Source organism: Cyrtonyx montezumae, unplaced genomic scaffold, assembly GCF_038088225.1.
Source record: "Cyrtonyx montezumae isolate F1298 unplaced genomic scaffold, pur_monq_1.0 scaffold_3, whole genome shotgun sequence".
Classification (NCBI taxonomy): domain Eukaryota; kingdom Metazoa; phylum Chordata; class Aves; order Galliformes; family Odontophoridae; genus Cyrtonyx; species Cyrtonyx montezumae.
Genome location: NW_027072034.1, coordinates 12,796,309 through 12,821,376, shown reverse-complemented (window position 1 = coordinate 12,821,376; position 25,068 = coordinate 12,796,309). Strand labels below are relative to the sequence as shown.

Sequence of the window (25,068 nt, the reverse complement as noted above, 5' to 3'; positions counted from 1 at the left end):
GGAGTGCTTTTTTACATTTGTTTTTCTTACAGAATTATTAACTGAACAGTGGAGAGCTGCAAAAAAGCAGAATATTCTTTCGCAGAATGTGTTCATTGATGACTTCTTTCTCCCTATTAACTTTTGCCAGTGTCAGATTACTCTAAATAAGAAACTGTCCCTCCTGTTATTCTGGAGCTATTCTCTTAAATAAGATCACAACCCTTCAATGGATCTTGCTGAAAGAAAGCAACTTTAAAAAAAGAGAAAGAAGTGCAGGATCTCAGTGTGAGGTTATATAAAGGGCACGCAGCTTTCAGATCAAGGGAGCGCTATCACTATGGAGCCCCACTTTCCTAGAATATATATCTTGGCAACTCTGCTAATCTAAATCTGGCAAATTGAATATTTTGATCTCTATCCCTGGAGAAAAACATACTCTTATTACATTAGATTATAATTTTCCTCTGCTACTCCGAACTATTCTCCCCTATATCCTTTATTATGTAAAAAAGGGTGCACTGTGAGCACGATGGTTGCCATTTGTGCACTGATCTAGGTGTTCAGGCTCACTCAAGAGCTGATGTCCTCACTCCAAAGAGTTTGCAGTCTAAAGCTTTATCGTGGCGCTCAGAAGAAAGGGCGAGCACAGTTTACTCACATTAAGCCTAACGCCAGTGTGGGTGTACAAGGAACTGAGGAAGTACTTGGCCAATGATCACAGGCTGGATTGCAAGACAGCAACCATATCAGAAAGGGTGTATCTGCTGATGTGGTCAGTTCCTTGGCAAAAAAAAAAAAAAATCAAACAAAAACATTCACGTGCTTTTATTCAAAAGGGAAGGCTTGTGAGAGGAATTAGCAACACAATCCCTCAACTGCAGGTATTTGAATTGATTATCTGTCAACCCAAAGGTTCCCCCAAGTTCAGCAAATGAACACAATCTGTCTTCTAAAATATATCATGTAATTTGTTACCGCTTTTTTTTTTTCCTAGCCACGCATCACAAATAAAAAAGCACTTAGTTTTTGGTTTGGGTAATAAGGTTGAGTTATTTTAAGTTTACTTGATATTTGAATTAGAAAATTAAATACAAGCTGAAATGGAATAAGCAATAGGTAACTTAAGAGTATGTACATGTTTATAACCGGTGTTAATTCAAATGACAAAATGGTTCAATACTCAGCGCACTACTGATTTATTTCAGATGTATCTTTATTTGTTTCAGGCTCGCATTGTTAAAATATGCTATTGATTTTACTCTTTTCTTTTGTTCTGAGGTTCCAGTGTGCTCTCTGCTGGTGATGCCATTCCCCATTTTGAAAAATGATTGATTCGTTATTATTATTAAACAACAAAGAAAACCAAGACGAAGTTAAATGTAAAAGTTGTTAGACTGCTTTCAAGAGTATTATTTACGTGACTTTTTGCTGGATTAGAATCTAAGATGAAATGCAAATTGGACAACGGATACTGGAGAAAAATGATGAAGAAATCTGTATCCATGGAAGATAGATATAGGAGATGTGAGAGGCTGAGGGACAGGACACTTAGATTTCATAAGACTTGGTTTTCGATTAGATTTAGAAAGTTCCTTTAAAGGAAAAAAAAATCTATGGGAAGACTGAAACACCCATTCGGGGTTGTAAGGGTGAATAACAGCAATACTACATCTCTTCAAAGCACCTTCTGTGCTAAAAATTTAAGCCAGAACATTTCCGAATAGATGGTGTATGCTGAGCTTTGTTAAGCTACACAAGAATGGAAACAGAGGGTTCAGGTATGCGAAGCGAGCCAAGACGGTGATTTAGGAGGACAGCTTTTCCATAAAAGTATGTGATTGAGAACTACATTTCTCTATAAATCTGTGTTATATATCAAATACTAATGTGTAATATCCTCGTTTCTATATCAATCTATTGATATATAATCATGTAACACATTTCTCCTATGAATGTAGCTACATTCTTTAGCTTTAGATACTGACCTGCAAATTCATGCATATGGGTAATAGCAGGCAGCAGACCACGTAAACAGCCAGCATAGCACAGAGCCAAGCTCATAGAGAAGCGTTTCCATCACCGACCCCTCTTCTAGACCATTTCCTTAGATGTATTAGATAAATGAATAAAATATTCCATAAGTGTGATAAAATATATATTGACGTATTTAAATATTTTATCCGGGGTTCAATGGAAACGAGCTTCGTCTGCCTCTCAGGGCACAGCAACGTGTGCGATGTGATGTTTCCCTGCTATGTGCCTTATCACACCGTCTACATGCAATCTTCTTCCTGCTACAGCTATTCATTTTTCATGTGCCAAGTATTCATTAATCCTTTAACCTCTGTAGGTAAAACCTACTTTTTCTCTGCGCAACACTCGAGGCTGGGAAATCATTGCTTCCTGTTGCAAGTGCTAATACTTGCGCTGGTATTGATAAATGTGGATATAACCTGTAAATCTGCTCAGGTAACATTTCCAGCAGAGTTCTGCATAGCCTACTTCCTACAGGACTGCTTGTTTTATCTTTTAAAACACGGTGTTACAGTGTTAACTTTCGACTTCGGTAAATCCTCTGAAAAGGAAAGAATCACATTCGTAATCTCTGGTGAGTTTTTGGAGCTGGCACCATGCATGAAGTAACAATAAATCTGCTGTTTGGGTCATTAGACTGTATTTTAACTCTGTGCTCCCTCTTCTCCAAAGGAAAAGATTACGCCAGAGACTAAATAATAGCAAATCACACCTAATCTCCTTTATGGCTCACAGAGACATGTTTATATACAGAGCAAGGTGGACTTCTGTTTCTGTCTGTTTTAGCATTTCTTATTTGCTATTCTGCCTTTTTTAACCTTGTGGAAGCAGAGATAACACACAGGGACAAAGAGCGAAGGGGCTGCTTTACCCAAAACGCTGAGTGCTGTTCGTGGTAAGGGCAGAACACACTGAGCAATGCACGGGTGTATTTCAGGCTAAGGGAACAGATGCTGGTTCTGGTTCCTCGGGCTCCCTGTGTAACTGCTGGGTAGAGCAGCAAGTGTTCGTTTGCATGGGCTGAAAGTCACAGCATTCAGCAGTAGCTATTTACCCAGGCTCGGCCTGACTCTCTGTGTAAATACACACACCCTACGGGCTGTTACAAACACAGAGTGTCTCCTGTGGTGCTTTATTGACCAAACTCTTGCTATGAAGGCCTGAGAGGTTACAGACTGGGATCTTCTGGAGCTGTAGGAATGCGAGGAGGACAGGCCCTATCACAAATGTTCTGTTCTCTATGCACTCTGACTGAAGAGAAGGCCAGGGAGCATGGCAGCTGGACCTGAGAAGCCTTCCCGGCCTCCTTGTGCTGAAGGCCTCGCAAACATCACCAAGAGGAACACCAGCAGCCAGGGCTGGCTGCAGCCCACAGGCACGCTGGCCCTGTTGTGTTGCCCGAGGGAGGAAGTGGGGAGCAGCCACATCAGCTCTGAACAGAGCTAAGGCCGGAGGCTGGCTGCAAGGTTTGGGCATTGTATACACACGTATGCGGGCTGCTCCAAAAGTAATGCCTCCCCTTTCATTACGTTGGCCCACGACATCACAGGCAGACGCTGGTGGTATGGCGCTAGAGGTCGAACCTTCCTGTCAATATTCTGTTGTTGCTGTGTGACGGACAGCAGCAGAAGGGCAGTCTGACAAATGGCACCTGACACAGAAGCGCGTACGAAGCAAAGGTGTGTCACTGAATTCTGTCAAGCGGAAAAAAACGGCGCCCACCAACATTCACTGACGCTTATGGAATGCTGATGGAGACCAGAGAGAGGACGTGAGTGCAGTGAGTGGTGTGGGTCAGTGGTCCCAACAGTGACAGTGGGTTAACTCCATTTGTGGAAAGCTCAGCACACGGGTTCTTCTACATCACTGATGAAAGCACGCAGGTAACAGCAGTTACCATTGAAAAGTAGTGCTTTGTAGCTGAGAATTTATATCTCTTGCACTCTTTGTATTGGTTGAATGTCTAGGGAAATAAATAGGAGGCATTACCTTCGGAGTGACCTACACCTTAGGAAGAATACCCTTCTGACGAAAAAGGCACTCGCTTCTCAAAGTTTAAACGCCAAATCGCGTTTTTGTTTCCCAAGTGCTTTAAAGGAACACTGTTAGAACAACTCATCCGCTCGTTTCAGGATGTAGGACTGCTTCTGTCTCTGCGCGCTGCCACGAGAGCCCCACTCTCCGGCACCCGCAGTCCCCTTCGCGTCGAAACCCTTCCCCATAGAGGAAGTTCTCGGTTTGCAGGGGCGTCACCCCGGCCCTACCACACCCACCGTCCTACAAAAGGAAAAATAAACCAAACCCGACAACGAGAACCCCCCCCCCCAAACAAACCGACAGCCAGCCCTCGCGGAGTTCTCACAAGCTGCAGTGTGTTTATTTATCTTAAAAAAAATAAAAAAATAGAAGAAATTACAAAGGGAGGTTGGCACGGCTCGGCCCCCACCCCTGCCAGGTGACCGCCCGCGCCCCCACCCCAGGGACGGGGCCCCCGCCCTCCATTCCATTCCTTCCCCGGGTCCGCCCCTCCCCGTCCCTGCGGGAGGCGGGGAAGGACCACCGCCCGCAGCTCCCCGCGGCCCCTCCCGCCCCCACCGCCTCGCGGGGCTCCCTCTCTGGGCATCCCCTCCGCGCCGTCCGCGCCCCCATCCCGCCCCCCCTCCCCCAATAGCCGGCGGCCCCTCCCCCGTGCCGGGCGTTCCCGTCTCCACCCCGGGGGCGGGCGGCGCACCGAGCCCCGGGGCGGCAGCGGGGCGGAGGCGCGGCCCCTCCCTCTCCTCCCTCCTCCCTCCCCGCCCGGCGGCCGGTGGGGGCGCTCGGCGTGCCAGCGAGGACACCGGCGCCCGCCGAGGCGAGAGGGGACCGGCGCGGCGCCTTTGTCTGAACGGAGCGGAGCGGTTCGGCTCGGCCGCCCCGCGCGGGGCTCGGCCGCGGCGCTGCGCGGTGTTGCGGTGCGGGCGCGGTTGAGGCGGCGCCGGGAGCCTCCACCCCCGGCCCACCCTGCCCGCGGCTCATCATGTGACGCGGGTAAGTCGGCGGAGAACGCCGCGCTTCCCCGGGGTGCCCCCATTCATTTCCCGGGGACGGCGGAGAGCTGCGGGAGGGGGCCGGGCCGGGGGTCCGCGCGCCCGAACTTTGCCCAACTTTCCCGCTGAGGTCGCTGCGGGGGGCGGCCGGGGGGGGGGGGGAGTGCGGGGACGTTTGTGCCGCCCCTCCTCTCCCCTCCCCTCCCCTCCCGGTGACCTCCGCCCGGGGCGGCCGCGGGGTGCGGGCGCTGCCCCTGCCCGGCCGGGGAGCGCGGGGGGGAGCGGCGGTGTGCCCCCGTCCCTCCGCTGTGCGCATCCCTCCGGTGTGCGCGCGTCCCCGCTGCGCTGTCAGCTGGGGCGTGTGTGCCTGTGGCCGTGGCCCGGCCCGGGAGAGCCGTGCGGCGGAGGTGCGCTGCCTTCCGCTCGCCCTCGGCTGGGTCGTGGCGGCACCCGATGCTCTCGCGGCCGCGGGGGCGCCCGTCGGAATAGGAGCGGATGCGTGCGCGCCCGCTGGGGTCGGAGCGCCTCGGTCCGTGCGAGGTACCGGGCTTCGCTCCCCTCGCCATGGCTTATGTCAGTTTCTGGCAGCCCCCCAACCCCCCTCCCCCGGGTAAGTAAGTAAACGTCTTCTTTTCATTATTATTATTATTATTATTATTATTTTCACCGTCGTATTCTCTTCCTTTTTCCCCTTCGCCCCCATCCCGCCCAACCCTGGCAGGTAGCGACCGCGGCAACTTCCCGGGGCCGCTCAGTAACGCGGGCACCGGGCTCCATTTTCTGGAGCTCCAACTCCGAAACGTGCGGGATCGGGGCGGGGGGGGGGGGGGGGTGGGGGCACGGGCAGAGCTGTGGGCATGATGTCAGGCTGCGCGCACCGCGGTATTCCTGCGGGGGTGCCCGGAAATACCTTTCTAACGGGACGTAATCAACTCGCCAACACCGCCTGGAAGCCGCCGTGTCACCCTCCGGGAGGTACGAGCGAGCCCTCGGCCGCGCTGCCAGCGGAACGCCGCGGACCCAACCCCCCCTCCCCCCTCCATCCCCACCGCTCCGTCGGTCGGTGGCAGCCGCTGCGGGTCCCCGGGCTGAGCCTGGCGGATGACATCACCGTGCCGCCGGCCGCAGTGCCCGAGCTGCTCCCGCACCCCGCCCCCCCCACACCCCCCCCGCGTGTCTCTGGAAGCAGGCGGTGGGAGGAGGACGAGGTGGTCCGGGTTTGTTTGTTTGTTTGTTTTCCTTTTTTTTTTTTAACCTTCTTTTAGCTCCTCGATTCGTGGAGTAGTGCATAGCATTGAAAGGGGGCTGTGGAAGAAATGATCTTTTTCTTCGCCGACTGCCAGCGCTTGGCTGCGGGGAGAAGCGCTGCGGGGCATTTGAGGGATGATTGCGATGCGTGCTGGAGGGAGTTGGGGACTTGGGAGGTGCTCTTTGGTTTCTGCCACTGATAAAGAAGTACCAGACGTGTGGAGAAGGGGAATGGCAGCTGAGGGCGGTTTTTATTTTAATTTCTATTTTGTTCTTTTTCTTCAGCAGTACTTAACTTGCAGTAGTATTTCCAGGCTGCCTACCCGTTGTTCCGCTAGAAAAACCTCTGAGGGGAAGACCTATGAGAGCCTGAGGGGGAGCAGAAGAATATTTGCAACAACTTTTGAAAATAAACTTTAAAGATTGCAGGGCTGGCTAATAACCATGGAGCCCTCTGCCTGTTGGGATTAGCCTGATCCGAGTGCGTGCAAGCTGAGTTTCTCTGCTGAAGTGAGATTTAGATACTGCAGCACCAAACCAGGTCTTGTGCTATGGAGAGGGCTGCAGTGGTAGAATAGACCTGTTCTTGAGTTTGCAGATGTATACAGTGCATGACTGTACTCCCTGTAATTAAGTAGAAATATAGACCACGCTGTTTGGGCAAAAAGTCTCTTCCGGGTGTTCAAGGTGCTCCTAAGTGTTGCTGAAACCCTATGAAATGCAGTGTGTGTGCTGTAGTGCTTAGAAGGGTGAAACTATTGTTGAACTTTTGGATAGGCATCTACCCACCCAGAGAACTTATCAGCTAAAGGGAAGGCGTGTGCTGTGTCTAATCACTGGGTAGGCAGTGCCTGCTGACTCCACCTTCTCAGTGCTATGGTGTGGCAGCCTTCATCTTTGGGGCTGCTGGGTCATCTATGAGCTGTGCTGCTCTTTGGGATGGCTGGCCTCCTTGCTCGTTTTCCAAAGAAATGAATATTCTTTGTGTTGGGTAACATATCTTCTCAGTATGAGGTTGGTTTTGACCGGGTCTTTCTTCCACTCAGGTTGAGTATACAAATGCCTTATTCACCATCTCATATTAATAATGCTGGGGGAATACTCTTTTTTTTTTTCTTGAAGTGTTTCATTTTTGCTTTCTGAAGAGTTGCCTTGATTTATTGTGTTGGGACATAGTTGTGGTTTGCCTTTTCTTGACTTAAATACAAAGAGAAACAAGAAAAAATAATAATTTCTTGAAATGGAAATTTCAATTTTAGAAAAGCTGAGATGGATGCAGCAGTGAGACTTTGACCTTCTCAGCTCTTGACTAGTGGTTGTTTACTACAGCTGCAGCTGTGTGCCTTTGAAAGAGGAGGAGCTGTGCACGCAAGCATGCTCACTTTCCTCGGCTAAGAAGAAAACATAGGAAGAGGCTTGATGGTTCAAAGTGAGATTTAAGAAAAGTATTAAGCAGTCAAGAGTGCAGCTCTTCCTTCACTGTTGTGCAGGATATGCTCTACTGTGAGACACATTGAGTCTTGAAAGTGGAAATGTGAAACCATGAAATGATGACGTTCCATGTTAAGTGAAAAAGATTTTTATTTTAATGAAATACATCCTAGAAAAGTGAAATGCTTGGATGCTGTAGTCCTGAAGACACTTTAACAGTGTTCGTCAATCAGAAGCTCTATGTGCTGAACTTCAGACAGACCTGTTTCTGCTAAGTGTGTTTTAAGTCCATCCTAAACAATGAGCGAAGAACAAGAACTATGTTTGCAGATTGTGTTGCTGGGATTGTTTCTAGCTGAGTGTATGGCTCTGAAGACAGTTGACTAAAGCACTACTGATTATGTGTGAGTAGCTCAGTTACAGTAGTGGGTAAAATTGGACCTAGGTGAGGAAAGTTGTGTGGTCTCTCTTGGTTTGAAATAAAACTGTGCTGGTAATGTTGTGTTTGCATTTTGAAGCCCTTCTCTGTGTAGGTCTGCTTAGATTTGGAGCCCTAAAAGGTGTGAACTTTCTCATACTTTGTTGAGGTTTGGTGCGATTGGTTGAAGTTGGCTTTGAATCTGTGCTTCTGTCTTTGGTCCCAAGCAATAACTATAACACAAAGATAGGTGACTGTTCTTTAATCAGTTCTATTTATTGTTTGGTAGTAGAGAGTTCTTAAAGCAAATAAACAAAACACCAACACTGAGAGACAGAAGGAAGTTAAAAATCAATGTGGCTTTGCCAAGTGAGTAGATCTATTCTGTAAGTAAAGTTGAGCTAGTGTGGATTTTCCTTTCTTGATTTCAATGTAACACCTCTTGGTATTTTTCAGAATGAATAATTTAGACTTTAGTCTAAACCGCAGTCGAAGTAAAATATGGAATTTTTGTTTTCTTTTTCTTTTTTTGGTGTCTATTGTAAAATAATGTGATTTGAATTGGAGAAGGCATCTTGACATTGTGGCTGTGCCTGGCTCATGTAGCTGTTTCTCTTTCATTTCCTGTCTTTTTTGGCAGAGGTGATGGCATGAGCCATTGGAGTGTTGTTCAACTGAAATACGTGGTAAAACTTGGCTCAGAAGTGAACGTATGAACTCAGGTGGAATATCTTCAGGATTGCAGGTGGCCCAGCACAGGCCGATGGGTAAACTTGGGTGCTGATCCAGGAGGAGCCATCCTCTCTCTTTGCTGCCTCTTTGCAGCATGACAGCGTGAAGGTGACTGAAGCCCCATGTCACCACTTGCTGCAGCCCCAGTAGCCTCTGAATAGTGTGTGGCGTGAAGCACATCCCGTGCTGCATCCTGAGGTGTTGGCTCTTCCTCCCCTTTGGGGAACTCCCTTACCCTTTGGTCTTGATATATCCCACTGACCATGCACATCTCCACAGCTGTGCACGTCAGCTCCTGTCAAGGGAGCCTGTTTATTTGCAGATGGAAGGGTAGGACATGCCTAGGTGATGGCTTGCTGACTGATATTACTGTTGTCATTTTTAACACTAATGGAAAACCACAAAGTTAAGGATGCAAAAGCTAAGCTGTGTCAGAAGTGAAATTGCACGTGTAAGATTCAAGGGAAATCATGTGATTCAATGAACAAAGTTTACAGGGACCATTGTAACTTGACATTTCCTCTGAATGCAATCCTAACAATGTCTGGATTTTTATTTTGGTAATCTCTTGGTTTTGTTTATTCACGGATACTTTTTTTTCCCCTCTGGAACACAAGAAAGACATTTCCTCATGGTGTTTATCCTTCTGTGGGTTGCTGGTAGCGCTTGCGTTGATGGGCTTTGGAGTTGCAGCACAAACCAGCATCACTTGAGTTAAGGCACGTCTGGTTAGCAGTAGCAAGCTTTTGTCCTCTGTGTGAACCAGCCCTCAGAAGAGGAATGAAGTATGCTTTTTGCTAATGGCTGGCACGGTATTTGCTACATAGCAGAGTAATGATGGGACTCAGAAATCCCCAGCTTTGTTCCTGGCTGTGGGGTGAACGTGCTGCCTTTGTTTAAATGCAGAACAATCAAATGCATGACCTTGGACATCAGCGCAGCAAAGGGGATAATTAATCAGATGTATCGTGTTGGAGACCTGAGCTCCTGTCTCAGTTTTTTTCACGTTGCATTAGGATAACTGCTTTGTTATCCCTCTGTAAGGTGGCAAGCAATGATCCCGATTTCTAATTAGTGTATGCATTATCCAGTGGTCAGAACTGCAAAGAGCACAGGGTTATGAATGCTAACACCAGTCTTCCTGCTGACTACCTAAGGACGGGTTTCCTTTTATCTGCCTTGGCCACAAAGCCTGTTGGTGGTGGTGGTGTTGCATCCCTAGAGGCTTAGGTCTCCATGTGCAATGCAGGAAGCACGGTGATGCCCTCTGGCTGGGTCACTGGAACTGGCCTGTGAAGAGCCAGGGCCATCAGGCGGAGTGCTTGGGGCCTGTTAGCAGTTGGATGTCTTGCCAGCAAGTCTCTGGAAGCCTTCCTGAGCATGTGCAGGCTGTAACTTAGGTAATGGTGTTCAGCTCTCAACAGAATGGCTGCAGCACAGGGAAAGGTGACTTCTAACCCCAACAGTTTCTGTTAGGAAAGTTTTAACCTCTTTCTGTGGCTCTCTGAGGAAGAATCCTTCCAAATAAAAACATTCTGAACTGTTCTTTAGACTTTTTCCTTTACCAACATCGTCAAAAATACCTGACGTATTCTTGTATCAGACTTGGCAGAAGCGGACACTGAGAACTTCAGCTGAAATGATTAAGTTTGTTAAATAAGCTAGTATTAGAAGCTTACATCACAGAGAAACTGGTCATTGTCAGTTACTGTGAATGTTGTTTTTTTCCTTGGGACTGACATTTTTAGATGAGGTGTTAAAAATGCAGGACACTTTTCATAGCAGATGTGGCAGCAGGTGATCATCCTCATTAAATTAGTCGTACTAGTTGCAGGTTCTTCCTAGGAAAAAAAAGGGAAGACGACTGTATTATGCAGTAACACTTGACACAAATCAGAGCAGGACTTAGAATAATGTAGACTGTCTTTGAGTGTGCTACGCTGGCATAAAACAGTTTTGAATAGTTTTGGAGTAAGAGTTGGCAGTGCTGCAGGAGAGCATGTAAAGAGCTATGATTGATGATACTTTAAAATCTTTTTAAGTGTCAGGCAGTAGTTGGAGCTATTCCAGTTTCTTTTTCATGGAATCCTATAGTTGCAAGAAAGTTTGGGTTGAGTGGGGAATGGAAAGATTTTCTTAGAAAACCCCCCTAAAAACAGAGGTTGGGGAAAGTCATTCCAGTCCCTGTAAATCAGTTAAGTTACAAGGTGACTTAATTTTTCAGTTTCTATCCAGTCAATGAAATCTTCTTTATAGATGATGCCTTGCATAATTTTGGAAGGAAGAAATGAACAGCATGAGTGGAGTTGGGTTTTTACCCTTCTGAAAGGGAGAGCGTGCAAACCCAGTCTAGTTGGCACGTGGATTTGGAGGCTGTTAATTCAAGAAGTACTGCCGTTTTCAGTTTTGCTTTCCAGATCTATATTCAGCTAAATCAACATTTTGCTAAAAATGTCTTCAATGTATATTTAAAGAACATATATCAATAGTTCTGGGCCTTGTATTTTGAGAAGATCAATAGTCACACGAAACAAATACAAGCACAGAACAAACTGAAAAATATTAGATTTAGAACTTTTCTTTTTTCCACATCCCAGACCATATTTGAGATAGATTTATTTTATGCTTGCTGCAGACGTGCTCTCCTTTAGTTCCTATGTGCTGCTGGATTTAAGAAGGCCGTATTTCTTTTTCATTGCATTTGTAAAGAGGCGTAGGGGCAGGGGTTGGCAGTCTGTGCATAGTAGTTGAAGGCACTTGTCGAAGACAGTTCTGGTGGACAGCTGAATAAAACTCATTCCTTTCCTTAAGAGCCTCGATCACCCTTACTTCAGAGGTATGCACCAAAGTCACTATACCACAAGTGTTCTTAGGGTAAAAAAACAAAAAAGTCTATCTCATTGAATGACTACAGAGAAAGCCTAAGATGATTAGCTTCCACATAGCTGTGCACACTGTACTTGTTTAAAGACAAGTGAGAGGTGACCTGCTCAGGTCACCTTAAGTCCTTGAGAAAACATTCCTGTCCCTGTGGGATTTACTGGCTGTGAGGCAGGGAGATTCCACGCTCCATGTGCTAGTTGATTTTGTGTGTGTGTGGCTTCCACAATAACACCACACATTGTGAGAGCAGGCACCCTTAACCAGGCTGTGCTTTTCTTCAGTGGGGAAAAAGCACCAGGAACTTAGCTTTGGTACCTAAGTTGTTTTGTGGGCATGACCCAAAGTCCATCAGCAGAGGTGGCCAGCAAATCAAGTGAGATGATCCTCCCCCCTCTGTTCTGCCCCAGTGAGGCCTCACCTGGAGCATTCTGTCCAGTTCTGGGCTCCCCAGTACAAAAGAAGACAAGGATCTCCTGAAAAGAGTTCAGCGGAGGACCACAAAGATGATACAGGGCGTGGAACACCTCCCTTATGAGGAAAGGCTGAGAGACCTGGGGCTGTTAAGACTTGAAAAGAGAAAAGAAGACTCAGAGGGGGTCTGATCCACATCTATAAATATTTAAGGAGCAGGAGGCAAAGGGACGAGTCTGGACTCTTCTCAGCAGTGTGTGGTGATAGGATTAGGGGAAATGGCCATAAACTGAAGCATAGGAAGTTCCACACAAATGTGTGTAGGAACTTCTTCCCAGTGCAGTGACGGAGCAGTGGCACAGCTGCACAGAGAGGTGGTGGAGTCTCCTTCTCTGGAGACATTCCAGACCCACCTGGACGCCTACCTGTGCAACCTGGGCTAGGGAGCTGCTTTGGCAGGGGGTTGGACTCCATGATCTCTAGAGGTCCCTTCCTACTCTACAGTTCTGTGATTCTGTGAAGTGAGAGAGGCTTGTACTTGCACATCCCTGTCAAACATGGCTACGGTTCCTTATGTGTACAGCTTTCATTAACACATTCTTCTCTTCTGGAAAAAAGAATTAAAAATAAAGGGAGAAGATTTATTTTTGCAATTGACTACAGCCCGAATTAGCTCCTTCCCATTGGTCAGTTCTTGTCACTGTGCGTTTAGCTGTTCCTTTTTCTGCTTTTTGCAGTGTTTCCCTGTCCTTCTTTAGGTGAAAAATACCATTCCCTTTTTCTTCTGTTGTAGCCCTTCCACTGATGACCCAAATAGAATAGTTTTGTAGTGAAAAGGCTTCTTTAATTTTTAATTTTCTTTTTTTCCACTATTTTTTTCTTAATCGTTCTACTCGTACTCCTGTGCATATCCCCAACTTGCGGGCTAATAAATCTTATGGGCTGTGTTTGGTGTGATGGTGGATGTTATTGCTAGATTCAGTGCTAGATATTGGAGATATCCTTGTATATTACTGTGATACTGTAAATAGCAACATAAAATTAACTAAAAATTAGCAATATTAAAGCGCTGTCCGTTGAAATGTTCTCCTTATTTCATACAATGCTACAGTTAATTCAGCAGAACTGAAAAACTTTTATCTGTATAAATGAATCTATAAACGTGATTTCTGAAGAAGTGAGGTATGCTATGGGAATCGTTTGATACGATCTAAATCTTTAATTCCTGTCAGATGTGATAGACTTTTTCATTTAAAAGTTTAATGAGTAAGCTGCAGCTTTTATGGAGTTTGAGGATTGGCAACTGTGTGAGGTGTAAGAATTACCTTTTGAAAGCATCTTAGCAGCACTGTGAGTGCCATAGAAAAAGTGAAACCAGACCTGACCGGTGTGCAAGTTCCAAAGACTTGTAAGAAATTGTCTGGATAAACAGGCTTGCATTTAGCCATAACTGTCAAGTTTGGTTCATTCTTCCACTTCATAGTATGACTGATGACTTTGGAGATCAATCTAGAGACGTTCCACTTAAAAATGAACTCAGAACTGGCAGGTTTAGGCTGTAGGCTTTGTTCCTATAAGACTACTGTTCTTTCTGTCTGGCATGGGTTTTCCTCTCTCTTCGTACTGTGCTGTTCTGCCTAATCACAAAGTCCAGTATTGAGAATGAGATTTAATTCCATGCGTACTAAACTAAAGATTATAGAATCTTAGAATGGCCTGGGCTGAAAAGGACCTCAAAGATTATCTAGTTTCAACCCCCTACCATGGGCAGAGTCGCCAGCCACTGGAGCAGGCTGCCCACAGCCACATCCAGCCTTGCCTTGAGTGCCTCCAGGGATGGGGCATCCATAACCTCTCTGGGCAATCATGCTGAATATCCCCAGCGGGGAGGTGTGTAAATATGTATTTAAAATCTGTAATGATTTAGTGAAAGATGCTTTGTAAAATGTATGTTGAAACTGTTAAGAGTGAAGCTGAATGTCAAGTTCTTTGCCACCCTGAAGGGTGGTTCAGGTGATGATGGGCTCTGCTCAAAGTTGATGGCGAATGTGCTGTTATTTATACAGATACCAGAAGGAATTAGCATAAAGTCAAATTAAGTTATATCGATTGGTGGAAGAACTTGGTGGGGTGAGAAGGCAAAAACAGGCCTGTCAGCCTCGCTTTGGTGCCTGCCAGAATATGGATACTGTTCTGCTTGAAAGGCAGTTATTGGTCAGGATCCATGAGGAAAAGTCCTGTACAGTGGACTCCTTTTTATGACAAGGTTACTCATCTTGGAACAAGGAGAGCTGGTTGATGTAATCTTTTTTTTTTTTTTAAATTTCAACAAAGCTTTTAGTGCTGTTTCTTACACAATTCTGGACAGAGTGTCAGCGTACATGTAGACAAATATGTAACAGTGGGTGAACAGTTGGCAGACAGGTTGGGCTCAAAGGGCTGCAATATAAAATACTGTTATATCATGATGGCAACCAGTCATTAGTAGGATTCTGCAGAGGGCTCTTCTTCAGGGCCGGTTATCTTCAGTGTTTTCATCAATGATTTGGAGACTGGACTTGGAATAGTAAAATTGTGGGAATACCTGTGATTGCTTCAGTAATAGAGAGATGTTGCAAGAATGACAAACGGAAGGACTGCTCTGCTCTGCACTGTGTGGCCTCACCTCCTGCACTGGGGGCAGGGCTGCATGCCACAATGTAAGAAAGACATAACTGTTAGCATCCAAAGGAGGGCTCTGGAGACGGTGAAGGATCTCGAAGGGAAGATGTGTGAGGAGCAGCTGAAGACAGGTATGTTCAGAGCAGAGGAGGCTGAGGGGAGGCCTGATGGTGGCTGCAGAACTGCATGGAGCTGTGTCAGGGTCGGTGTCAGGGAAAGATTCTTCACCAGAGGGTGCTCAGGCAGTGAATAGGCTGCCCATGGCAGTGGTCACAGCTCTGAGCTGCTAGTTTGAGTGTTTTGGGCCATGACTCAGACATACAGGTGGAATTTGGTGTGGTCCTGTGTGTTGTCAGGAGTTGGACTCAATAACCCTTTCAATTCAGAGTGTCCTATGATTCTATGCGGTCAGATTGTAGATTTGTTATTTTGAAGATCAAATAAGACTGTTACAATAAGTTAATCTGATTTGAATTGAGTCATCAAGAGAATGCCACCTAGACTTACGTTAAGACAGCATTCTTCGTTAGAGTTGGAATGCTTATGAATCATAATGCAAAGGATGTAACACGATGAAGAATAACCTGTATTCTTCAGTAAGCAGTTCCAGATATTTGTAATTGCTCTAAACTTCGTGCATTATTTGTACCCTGAATTCATCCATATACTTTGCTTCCAGCCATTTAACCTCGTTGTATTTCTGCCTTGAATGGTCAGCCAATCTCCTGTCAATTCCTGCTCTTTTTGTTTCCAGAATCTGCATAATTGAACGGTGTTTTAATTTACAGCTGTTGAAGAGGGTGAATTGATTTAAATCATCTTTACTTCAAAGTAGGAAACAGAAGACTGGTGTTTAAACAGTCAGTTTAAACTTTTTCTCTGCTGTACTTGGTGCGTGTTGTCTCCAGGTGATGTCCATTGTCTAAATGATGTTCAGCATGCTGATAAGCAGCAGATGCATTTGCACATCATATATGCCATTTTTAGCTGAGAGAAAACACACGTGTTTGTGTGTATATAAAAGTATTCCTATGTATTAGCTGTGTTAATTTTCTGAGTTTTAAGTTTGAGGTTTTAAAATTTCAGTTTGACAGGAGATGTATTATTTCCTGGATGGTTTAGTATTAATACTGACTCATTCAAGCTATGCTTAGGGTGGAAACTGGAACTCTCCTGAACTGTAGGAATCATCACTTAAATTATTTGTGTTATTTATTCAACATGCCTGATTATTACAGAGATTAATTAAAAGTATTTGGAGTTAGAAGTAAGTTTTATATTAAACAATGGAATCACAGAATTGTAGGGGTTGGAAGGGACCTCTAGAGATCATGGAGTCCAACCCCCTGCCAAAGCAGCTCCCTAGCCCAGGTTGCACAGGTAGGCGTCCAGGCGGGTCTTGAATGTCTCCAGAGAAGGAGACTCCACCACCTCTCTGTGCAGCTGTGCCACTGCTCCGTCACTGCACTGGGAAGAAGTTCCCATGCACAAGAACTTCCTATGCTTCAGTTTGTGGCCATTTCCCCTAATCCTATCACCACACATTGCTGAGAAGAGTCCAGCCTCATCCCTTTGCCTCCTGCTCCTTAAATATTTATAGATGTGGATCAGATCCCCTCTGAGTCTTCTCTTTTCAAGTCTGAACAGCCCCAGGTCTCTCAGCCTTTCCTCATAAGGGAGGTGTTCCATGCCCTTTATCATCTTTGTGGCCCTCCACTGGGCTCTTTCCAGGAGATCCCTGTCTTTTTTTGTACCTTGGAGCCCAGAACTGGATAGAATGCTCCAGCTGAGGCCTCACTGGGGCAGAGTAGAGGGGGAAGATCACCTCCCTTGATCTGCTGGCTATGCAGAAGGAGGGGTAGAGGAAACTCACAGTCTCTGTTTAAAATGTACTTCAGAGTTTTAGAACTGGTATGTATTATTCTTCAGCATGTTACTTATATTAAACAATTGGAAGGGAGATGAAACACGGATTTTTTTGCTTCTAGTAAATTTTTTCAACTTCTTTATGAGCTAGGAAGTGGTCTGTAGTAGCTGAATAAGCTGTGAAAGAGGTAATACTCTTATGCACCTGCTTAGTGGTTAGTGTGCTGCCTTTCAGTTTTGTTTAGCCTGTAGTTTCTATCTGATTAGTAGTAGTCATTTGTGCAGAACTTCCTATGCATCAGTTTGTGACCATTTCCCCTTATCCTGTCACCACACACTGCTGATACAAGAAGACTACTTCTTTACTAAAGTCTTTGTATTTGCTGTAGAGGTTTTGGAATACTGTTAGGTTGCTTTTCATAGAAGTATTCATCTTTGTTGAAAGATAGGAGTGCCTATCTTTTCATACTGCATATGAAAGTAACTTTTTGAAGGCTTCACTTTCTCTCATGTAATGACATCACTATCCAATTTCTCAAGTACCTGTTCTGATATGTCTACTTGGTATATTTTATTTGAAGCATGAAATACGGCTCTCACAGTCCAGGCATATCACAGAATTACACATGCTCCGTCTTTTTTCTGTGCTTGTGTTCTGTTACAATACTTAAAGACTTTTCTGTACCTTGTTCAGTATTTTTTTCTTTCCATTTTGATCCAGGATCATTACAAATGTAATAATGCAATTCAGGTACTCAATTTCCACCCCATAATTGCTGTAAGTTAATCATACCATTTTTAAAAGAGGGAGTATGAGCGTCAGGTGATTTTGCTGAGTTTGGCTCTACCTCAGGAAGTTCTGCTCTTTCACAGTAATTTCATCGTTGATGTCCTGCTGATACTCAAACTCAGTGGGGCTTTTTCCTATAATTATTTCAGACTTCTTAGAGACTTGCTTTCATGCTTACGTATGTACTGCTCTATTTTCTCAGTCTTCTCAAGGAGATGTGGAAATTAAGCTTTATTTACATGTGTTCTGATCATAAAAATATGATAATGGAAAAGTTTGTTTTCATAAGGAAACCAAATCAAAGATTGGTTTTTCTTTCTGTTTTTTTTTTCTTCTTAGCCTTAACTTCTTGCAATTGGCTAGAACATGCTTTTTATTTATTTGCTGGCTTTTCCAATGTATATAATGTTCTTCAGTGGAATAACTCTGTTTCTCCTTGTATTTCTCTTGGAGGCAGATAAAAGTATGTAGGATGAGGTGTTATCAAAAACTGTACAAGTGGAAGTGTTGAGTCTCTTGCTCCTTCTCAAGGAAGGAAAAGGAAATTTGTTGGCCCTGTCACTTTCTTTCTCCAGGTTATTGTAACTACTGTAGGTCATGTAGGAAGGATTAGGATTAGGAACAAGTACCATTGTGCAATATTGCCTTGTGCAGCAGTCAGAAAACTGAAAGGAGCTGTTCAGAGGAAAGATATTATTAATGTTTCAAGCTGTCTGGGAAAAAAACAAACAGCTCACCAGGTAAAGAGCACTAGAAATACATTCAGTTGAGGCTCTTTGCCAAAATAATATCTTATTCTGCTCTTGAGAGAAGTTCAAATCAGTGTTTATTTGTGTTTTAAAAAAGGAAAGAAATACGCTGTAAAAACAAATTCTGTTCACGTCTTGTATGAAACTATTACAGAAATTGTCAGACTGTGGGGAGACATCACCTTTCTAAAATCAAATTGATCTTCCATCATCTGTTACAATCCCAACTTTTGCTCCAGATCCTCCTGCTTGTAAACTGGTTCTCATTTCACTCTGCAATAGCTTTATTTAGGCTTCCAGTGGAGTGCTTGAAGTGGGCTTGTACTTTACTTTATTGGACTTACTACTATTCATGATTTTTATACTCTTTGTGGACCACCAATTTATTAAGAAATAGCCTCTTACAGTCAAGGAATAGTGTTTCAGGCTTGTGAACAGCCCTCAATGGAGCTTTTGAACTCTGTATTCTGAGTGCAGCTCTTCACATGGCAAAAGAAGAAATGTGAACTTAAAGTGTATACAGTCATTAGCTTAAAATCCTAATATGCTATTAATGATATCATTTTTTATTAAAATAGAAGCTTTAGATGTTGCATGTTGTTCTTCACTAGAAATATTGCTCGTTTTTTTCCACCCAGTGCTTGTTAGGCTTTTTATCTTTTTACTTCGAAGCTTTTTTATTTTTTTCATGCAGCATTAGTTTCCATCGCATGCATTTCTAAATGTAAAAACCATTCATTCCTTAATTTATATTTTTGTGTTATAGATCACATAGCACGTTACAGGTCCCTGGAGTCCTGAAATTCTGCTGAAGATTTATTACAGCAGTTCCTGAAAACACTGTGGTAAAGCAGTAACCCATTATTTTCTGAGTTAATGCAGTAGACAGCTGGAACTGCACGTGGCATCTCCTCGCTGCTGATTGTATTACCTCTGGGAAAAGCTGTGATACCTCACAGCTTGTCACGTGGAAATCAACTCCATTTCTTCTGTTAAGGTTGGCTGTCACATGTGTTTTGTGTCCTGGTTTGTAACTGGAGGTATTAAAGGTGGATCGGTGGATTTCTAGGCAGCCTGATCAAGTGATTGGTAACCATGTCCATGGCCACAGGAGTTGGAACTAGGTGACTTTTTGAGGTCCCTTCCAACCCAAGACATCCTGTGATTGTGTCTCAGGTTCAAGGTGACAGTGACGTTGTGACCTAGCAGGAATTTTCCTTGAGCCCTTTCCTATTCTTGCACACTGGAAAGAGGCTGCCTTTTGTATGTCCCGTCATGGTGTTTTGCTATGTTGAGAAAATATCTTCAGAGAGCATTTCTGCTGTTTCTCATCTGTTTCCCATTTGTGTGATTGGGCACTTTGTGAGTTTCTTTTGTGATGAAGGCAGGTTGCAGGGGGAAGAAACAAATCAAGTTGTGGGGTGGGGTGGGGAAGGACACCAGTAGTCCCAATAAAAGTAATCTAACACTTGCTCCACAGATTTGGCTTGGTGTCTGCTTTGCCTGGAGGAGGTTGTGGCCCTTTTTTGAAGGGCTGATATTTCTCTTGTTATTCTCAGCTGCCTGAATACATTTTTTTACTGAATGTGTAGTGTTTTCTTGAGTGAATCAATTTACAATGTCCTGAGGAATTTTGATTATGTATTTTCAGCTGCACAGAGAGGTGGTGGAATCTCCTTCTCTGGAGATGTTCAAGACCCACCTGCATGCCTACCTGTGCAACCTGGGCTAGGGAGCTGCTTTGGCAGGGGGTTGGACTCGATGATCTCTAACCCTTCCAACCCCTACAGTTCTCTGATCATGAATCTCTGATGTTTTATTTCATTTACAGGATCCATTAAGCTGGTCGTTTCTTAAGCTGATCTAAACAGTTTTCTTCTGTTATTTTTCTTGACAAGTTCTGTTAGAACAGATTATTTTAGATTTGTTCTTCATTAACATTTTAACTTTTCATGAGATGCGTAATACATTTCTGGGGTGGTGGTGACCTGTCACTTGGAAAATTGCTATACAAAAACTAAGTAATACTAGGGTTACTACATGTATGCTTCACGCTGGGAGGTCCACAGGGATTTCTATAGGTTCTTATCATGGAAGTTGCTTCTGTTGCTTCTGCAAGCTGACGTTCTTTTTTTCTGGAAGGTATAAGGAAAAGTATAACTTCTTTCTTTTGTGAGACCAGGAATAACTTCAATGAGCTGTGTAACCATGAAAAGTATATTGAAGGAGCTGTTTGCAAGAGGTATTACCTACTTGGTTTCCTTGGAAACGTGAAACATGATTTACAAATATTGACTTGAGAAAGCTGCAGCTTAGAGGAAATCTTGAATTGTTGGTTCAGGCTTTTAAATTAATATCTCTGAAGAGTGTTGACCGCACTGAAAGTTACTGCGTGCCCATGAAAATTATAATTCTGGGTTTATATGTTCCTTAATGTAATAGCTAAATCTGGATGCAGGGCTATAGAGAACCTTTGAGAGATTTGTTGAATAAGAAGCGCTGAACTGGGATCCTTGGCTCTGTTTTCACTTGTGTTAAAGAACTCGTCTCCCACTGAAGGTATCGTACATGTTTGTAATCAATTCACTAGTGAATTGCTCCCAGCTGGTGGTCTGCAACTTGGGATTCTTTCTTCTCATGCCTTCCAAATGTTTCCAAGCACCTTGGAGGGTGATTTTAATGCTCTTGGTTATGTTTATGCAGGAGGGTTTGTGAGGAGGAGAGGTGAATTGCATTTTCTGGATAGCTTATTCTTATCATATAGGGATACTTCCATATATTTACCTTTAAAGGCTGCTGATTGTAATTTGGTCTTGTTAGTATTTTCAGAATGAAAGTACCTTTATCCCTGGAGTGTGATGTGTACTATACAGAGCATCCTGAAGTTATATTATATTCATCTTCAGGGTGAAGGAGCATTGGTATGGGAGAAAAATCATATGCAGAGTTTTGTGTATTTTTAGGAGAGCTGAGCTCTATATAGAGTGGACAATGATTACCTGTATATGCTCATTAGCATGTAAGTAATCGTGGTTTGATCAGTCTAACCAATGTAACTGTGGTTACTGATCTACTTCTCTTCCAAGTAGAATTGGTTGCTTTTGCAGTCCCGGTTGACAGCCATCTCTGAGTGCCTCTCCCTCCTCTGCTGGCTGCAGTCATCGCTTGTACTGGATCTACTTTTAGTGATACTGCACAAAGAACAGGAAAAAGCAGTTGGTCTAACTTTCTGCCTTGTGCTGATTTATGCTCTGCTTTGGTTGTTTTCCCAGTCCAGTTGGCTGTTGACCCCCTGAAACTGTTGAGACTGTGCAAGAGTGGAAGAGGTGTTTAGTGGCCACTGCTGCTGCCAATGGAAAGGTCCCTCAGGCTTCAAAGTAAGGAATGTGATAGCCTTATGTCCCCTGCCTTTTTATTGAAAGGAGTGCCTGCAGAGAAGTTCAGCTTTGGTTTCTTCAGGAAAATGTCCATCCACCCTGTTTGCCTGTTCACTGTATTGCTGGCTGTTTCACAGGCATGGGAGTGACCATGAGAGTGTAGCAAGGCATAGTTTGTAAGGAGATATGATGTGTTATTATGAACAAATGGTTGAAAGAATGTGTGTGCAGGTCTGTGCTTCTCTTTCTCTGCATAAGAGCCTGAGCATACCAAACATTTAAATTTTTCCCCTAAAAGTTTTGACAGTATTTTGCATACAATTTATAAGGAGTATTTTAATTTTTTCCTTGCTTGGTGATTATAAGGACACTGTGTTGAATGGCTTAAGGTAGCCTTGCAGAGTTTTCTTTATTAAGGCAGAATGAATCTAGGTCTACCTACATCTGTGGCCGCAGGAGTATTTCATACTATAAGTGCTGAGATGAAGATAGGAAGTTGAATGATGCTTGAAGAAGTGGTTCTTAAATGTCTAGAGGCACTGGTACCTTGACAGGCAAGAACCACTGAAATCTGTAGGTTGATCTACCTCAGATGACGTAGCTATATTCATAGACCATATATATTGTGGGATTTAACAGGTAGAACAGATAGGAGACTACAAAAGCCACCTATGCATGGATCAGGTATCATTGCTTTCCTCATCAAGTCAATTTAACTGAGGAGAAGGACTTTGTTTAGTGCTTGTGTAAATAAGGAGTAATATCCTGAAGGCAGTGAGGAAGTTTATAAGATAGAGATGAGGAAAGATTCAGCTGTATTGTTTTTGTTTTCAGTTGTGTTGTGGCAATGAAGGCAGTCTGCTCTTGCCTTGTCATGTATAAAGGCTGTGAATGATGGTGTCAGAGGCTGTGAAATGACAGGAAGATTAATTAATGGGAGGAGAGAATTGGGGATCTTCTGTTGGTAAGTAGTGTACATAGATGATAAGCCAAGGGGAGGTCAGTAAATCAGGAAAAGATTTGTTGGTGTTTTCCTTTAAAGAAGGAGTGAGAAGTGCTTGTCTGCTTGAGCAGTCTCAGGTTGTATGTGGTTTTCTTTGTTGTTTTTTTTTTGTACATTTTTTTTTTTGCTTGTCTGCTTTCATTATTTGTGGTCTTGGAGAAGGTAAAATTCTGTATGGCTGAAGGCAGAACAGCAGGTATACCGAGTCAGTTTATTGACAGTCATGAACAAGGATCCAAAAACAGTGCGTGTCATTTTAGGATGCCAAGCAGACACTAACAGAAAACTAATTTATGTGAAATGAACAGTGGTTCTTCATGTAACCAGATAAACTGCATGGAGTACTGCACAGTAAGACAAGATAGAAACAAGGACTTGTAGCATAATAGGGTTCTGCTAAATTTGTGATTGTTTTTATGAGAATCCATTCTGCCAATACAAACTGAATTTCATGTGGAAGGACCGATTGTAAACTAAATGCCTCCAGATGAAAGCCAAACAGGAGTTACTGCACTTAAACTTAGAAGGAACGCAGTGAATGTGAATGGAGAGTTATCAGAGTATTAAAACAAAAGATATAAATGTAAGAGATGGTAGTGTGATATTCTTAAAAGGATCTGGAATAATCCTTTTATCAGGATGCATGTCTTCTGAATATTTCTTACTCATTAGAATAGTAGCTATGTAACTAAGGTATGCTGGCCCTAAGGCAGTGATCATGAAAAAAGAAAACTCCTTAGCCAAATTTCCGTTCTCCAGTTTTGTGTTCCTTGGGCGTTGCTAGTAAACTGATGGTTGCAAGAACTTGGTCCTGTTGAACCATCAGGAGAGCTTTCAATGTCCTGTATTTTCCTGTCAGAATATTGTTCATAAAATCATACAATCACCAAGGTTGGAAAAGACCTTGAAGATCATCCAGTCCAACCATCCACTGAACACCAGTATTTCTCCAATAAACCACGACCATTAGTACAACGTCTAAATGTTTCTTGAATGCTTTCAGGGATAGTGACTCAACCACCTCCCTGGGCAGCCCATTCCAGTGCCTGACCGCTCTTCTGGAGATGAATTTTTTTCCTAATATCCAACTTAAACTTCCATGGTGCAACATGAGACCGTTCCATCTAGTCCTGTTGCTAGTTATGTAGGAGAAGAGGCTGACCTCCACCTCGCTACAACCTCCATTCAGGTATTTGTAGAAGATGACAAGGTCTCCCCTGAACCTCCTCTTCTAGCTCATACTAGCTCAGTTACTCCCCATAAGACTTGTGCTCCAGACCCCTCACTAGCTTCATTGCCTTTCTCTGGACACACTTGAGGGCCTTGATGCTTTTCTTGTAGTGAGCAGTCCAAAACTGAACACAGTACTCAAGGTGCAGCCTCTCCAGAGCTGAGTACATAGGGATGATCACCTTCCTGCTCCTGCTGGCTGCTCTAGGTTTCTTACTTTTCTATCAAATACAGACAGATTTTCAAAATAGTTAGGCGATACTTAGCTATTTCATGAGTAGTAGTGAAGGCTTGGAGCACTTTGCACATTTGCCATGGCTCTAGAGAAACAGCATCAGTGTCAGTCCTCGGATATGTTGGCTTTTTCTGGTTATTCTGACTCCTGGGAGTAAGATGATGAAAGAAATTGGAGATGACATTAATCACACATAAGCAGAAATATCGATTCTAATAGAAAGTAAATGGTGCAGTTACTAAGAGAGTGGGAAATGTGGGGTTAAAGAGAGAAAGATTAATGTGGGAAATGGAGTCCTGTGGAAGGGCTGAATTACCAGCAGGCATCCTCTTCCTGTTTGGCCAGATTTTCTGAACTAGAAAGTTAAGTACATGAAATATTGTAAAATATATGATTGATTAGTAACATCAAGAAAATCAGTTGCAACATGTGTATGCAAATTTGCAATTTGCAGATAGGAAGAGTGCAGTTGGAGTGGCCATATAAAAATGAGCAAGACTTCAGTTCCTCTTGTTTGCAAGAATGGTTGCTTTCCTGTATACGTTGGAACTTCTACCATTCTGTAGGCTTGGTGGAGATAGTTTATACTCCATAAGGAATGCTTTTTAAAGTCCTTTCCTTGAAAAGCAGTGGGGATGGGCATGGTGAAGGCTCACTTTCAGAACTGGTGGGTATCCACTTCTGTAGCTAGGAGCTTTGGTGTGGGCAGCGTATTCTTTCCAGTCACTGCAGCCAAAGTAAAATGATTGCTTCACGGTTTCATCAGACTGTTTGGATTTGAAATAACAAAAAAATCGTGTAGTTGGAAACTTTGGGGGGTGCAGATGCTTTGTCTGCATGTTTCTTTTCTTAGATACCTAAAGCTAAGTTATTTTTCAGGACTTTGAAGTCTTGATTCTAAGTTATTTGTAGTACATACGGATGACTGTATGCTTACAACTCCCTTATGACTATGTTCTGTCACTGTGACCAGGCTTCAAGGGTTTTTTTAG

At 43.8% G+C, this 25,068-nt stretch overlaps 1 protein-coding gene and 1 pseudogene across 3 annotated transcripts in view; both read left to right on the top strand.

Annotated features, from left to right (window-relative positions):
• The first annotated feature begins 4,850 nt into the window (after positions 1-4,850).
• Positions 4,851-25,068, top strand: part of KLF12 (KLF transcription factor 12) — a 233,455-nt gene continuing 213,237 nt past the window's right edge. For 2 of the 3 annotated variants that reach the window (XM_065744044.1, XM_065744042.1), the window contains exon 1: positions 4,851-5,043. The gene's annotated coding sequence lies outside the window, so the exon portion shown is untranslated. Of the gene's footprint in view, positions 5,044-5,580; positions 5,653-25,068 lie in introns of those variants that run through there. The other variant, XM_065744043.1, reaches the window with a different exon arrangement.
• Positions 5,903-25,068, top strand: part of LOC136053210 (E3 ubiquitin-protein ligase TRAIP-like) — a 38,181-nt pseudogene continuing 19,015 nt past the window's right edge.